The sequence below is a fragment of the Elaeis guineensis genome, chromosome 9 (genome assembly GCF_000442705.2).
Source record: "Elaeis guineensis isolate ETL-2024a chromosome 9, EG11, whole genome shotgun sequence".
Lineage (NCBI taxonomy): Eukaryota > Viridiplantae > Streptophyta > Magnoliopsida > Arecales > Arecaceae > Elaeis > Elaeis guineensis.
Genome location: NC_026001.2, coordinates 7,903,187 through 7,906,708, shown reverse-complemented (window position 1 = coordinate 7,906,708; position 3,522 = coordinate 7,903,187). Strand labels below are relative to the sequence as shown.

The following is a 3,522-nucleotide window of genomic DNA, read 5'->3' as shown; positions in this document are numbered from 1 at the left end:
CAATAAGTAAAGTTTCCACTAGCAGCAAACTCAGTTTTATTAGGTGAAATCTGAACTTCATTAATGTATCAGATTATTCACCCTCCTATTGATAGAGTCAGCAACCATTCTATCATTGATCAGAATAAAATGGTTATTCCATACAATCTTTCCTCCATCCCAGAATAACATCTCTCTTCTTCCTAGCTAATAACTGTTTCTAATCATCTTAAATAAAATATGCAAAGTCACCAACCTCTCCAAAGCCAGCAACCAAGCAAAAGCGGAATTAGATCCACGAAACAGCCACCAACCAAGAACAATTTGATATCAACATTCCATATTTCTATTCAAAATGTTTTTCGCCCTTCAACTCTATGCACCCCACTTGGGATTCAATCATCATAACATTAATATTCTGAATTCCATGAGCTACCAAGAAAACAATGCAAATGCCCTTCCATCAAATTTTCATCTGTTCATCAAATTTCTGAAACTAATGTGCTTTGTTTTTCTTCCGAAAACTATAAATTTGCAATTAATTACCGCAGTTAAGGATTAAAGTGAGGAAGTGAAAGAAAATAAACCTGTAACCAAAGCCAGCCTCGCGGAGCTCCTGTTCCGAGACGAGGGACAGCCTGTCGAGCGACGGGAACTCATGGAAGTCGAACCCACCGACAGTCCCGAGATACTCCCCGAACGATGAAAGCACGCCGACCATCCTCTCGATCCTCCCAATGTTGTTATTTGAGGAGCAGAGGAACTGGAAGACGCACTCCACCGGGTCCTGCCGTAGGACGCGAGCGCCACCGCCGAACCGCCGGGCAAGCTCGGCAAAGCGGGTATCGGCCTGGGCGAAGCCTTCCCAGAGGTCAGCGAGAGAGACGCCGAGATTGAGGTAGTCCGCGAGGGCGGAGCGGGCGGCAGCGGAGGTGGAGGAGGGGCAGTGGAGAAGGAAGGCGACGTGGCCGGCGGGGTCGCCTTCGAGGTGCTTGAGGGAGAGGAGGTGGGACCCAACGACGCCGGTAAAGCAGTCGGCAGCGGTCCGCCTCCACCGGAAGGTCTGGCCAGTGGGAAGGGTGAGGGGAGGGAGAACTCGGAGCGGGGGATGGGAAGGGTCTTCCATTCGCCGGCGGCTGCGGAAGGGAGGAGAGAGGGGGCGAGGGACCGCCGGGTTTTGGTCCGGAAGGCTGCGGGCTTAGGATTAGGGTTAGCGATCGGGTTTTTCTTTGGTGGTGTAGGCGGCCGAGGAGGAGAAGGAGTAGAGGCCGGCAGCGGTGCCGAGGTTTTACCCGCCGCCGTTTGGTCATGGCTCCGGCGAGCGGGGTTCGGGCTCGGAAGAGGGAAAGAGAAGGGAAAACGGCTGTGATGTCATCTATATTCACCCAACGGTCCAAGATACATCGCTTGACATTAGGGCCTAACAGGCGGTAAAGTTACCGAGCTATGGATGAGAATTTTATTTTATTTTATTTTTTTTGGGGTATCCTGAACAGAAGTTTGCAATTTTAGACGCGCCGTTAGAGAAGTGATCCGGCAATCCATATGCAGAGTAGTACAAACATAACCAGGCACTAACATACAGTGGGGGAATTTAAGGCCAAGTCATTTGATCCTTATTCTATTTGGGTGGTGTGGTATCATTATGCTTACTTCATGCTCTGATTAAATGGAGACTGACAGTTTGCCAATTTCCTCTAGCCCATTTGGAGTTGAGCAAATTTTTTCTAGGCACAAGCAACATGGTGAATAATGGATTCCTTGGAATTCTACACTGGTGTTATTTTTATGATGAATGCTTGATAGTGCACATGCCTTAGCCATCCCAACAAATTAGACCACTGTTGATGAGTGTTTGTGAACAAAATCTCAAATTTCATCAAGTAATTGGAGCCTGATTATGAAATGCTTATGGTCTAGATAAATTTCTGTTTTTCTAAGCACTTGTTTGATTTTTTTAAGCACTTGTTCAAAGGCCATTGACTGTTCTTCAAAAGATTCATTTGTCTTCGTTGCTATTCATTTTTGTCTCTCTTAGGCCATCCTGTATTGTGGATATATCAGTTTGGAAGCTTACACAAAATGATTTCTCCTTCTATAAGTTTCTTAATTGTGGTAGTCTTAAATGTCCTTTCTTAAAATTTTTTTAAAAAGTACGAACACATGAAAAAGTGAAGGTTTTCTTATGGTTGGTAAAGAGAAATAAACTGCATACATGAGAATTCCTTGCAAGAAAAGATTTGAATATCAGCTTTAGGTATATACTATATGGCTCGAGTTTGGAGTTGGGCACCCACTTATTGTTTAGATGTTTTCTTACAAGAAGTTTGTAGACAACTATAAAATTGTAACTAAATTTAAGAAATAAATCTTCTTCGTTCCTTGACATGTGGACTACTTGAAGAAGAAAAAATAAGAATAAACTTGAGAGCAAAGTAGGTGATCTATTATTAGCTACGGTATGTTGGAAAGTTTGGAGGAAAAGAATAATCGGGTATTTTTGAGAAGAAATGCTCTGTTTTCTCTGTTTTGCAAAATATTCTTCAAAATTTTTATGACTAAAAATATATCTATTCTTTGAAGAATGAAGACAACCATAGGAGATTCTTGATAAAGCTAGAATCTTTAGCTACAATTACAATAAATTACAGATAATCTTCTCTTTATTTTTTTTTTCTTCTTTCTATATTTAATGTAGTTGCTATATTTTGCTTCTCTTAGAATTGTGACTTCGATTTTTTTACCAGCAATAAAAAGGGATAGCATCCTGCTATCTCCAGTTTCTATCAAAAAAAAAAAAAAAAAAGCCCAAGCTTTTTGCCTGTCTGGTGTGCTTGTTTCAGATGCTTATCATGTATAGTGTTGGTGGTAGAGAAAAAAAATAAAATAAATGTATTGTAAGATACCTCCATTTTCTTTTTTTTTTTTTTTTTGAAAAAAGATCCACCAAGTGGCACACTTCCTAAGGAACTTACTGCAAACTTCTAACTGAAGATGGTTTCTTCACATGCACATTAGATTAGCTCTCCAGCTCCTTTCCTGCACAGCAAGAACTCGAAAGTTGGGGGAAATAGGACTTGTACACAACAAATGAATTTCTCTGAGTGCTCTGAGACCATCCACAAAATATGATCTCAGATTTCTCAACCATCTCTTCTGGTGGCTACAAAATACAGTCAAGATCTTTCTTCTATTCACTTTGCTTCATCTTTTGCCTACTAATTTCGTTTTAACAGACTAAACTAGTCTTCCTGAGAATGACTTTGCTGAAATGTCGCTTCTATATGCCTCCTTCTTAGTCCATCTCATTCAACTCTAGTCTTATTGGCAAAGTCTCTCTGATAGCAATTCTAGTCTGTATTAGAACCTGCTATTTGAGAAATCAGTTTTGGTGTAAAGTATTGCAGCTATGGCAATGACACTTTGAATAGCCTGAAATTTCTGGTATATGATCTTTTGGTTTTGATTTTATTGCTTCAGATACCTGATCTCTAGAGAATCATCTAGCACCTGAGAATCTACCCTTCTATTCACTACCGTGTA

General features: G+C 41.1%; 1 pseudogene; it reads right to left on the bottom strand.

The window, feature by feature from the left end:
• Positions 1–6: 6 nt before the first annotated feature.
• LOC140851769 (N-glycosylase/DNA lyase OGG1-like) lies at positions 7–1,289 on the bottom strand (annotated as a pseudogene).
• Between the last annotated feature and the right edge of the window lie 2,233 nt (positions 1,290–3,522).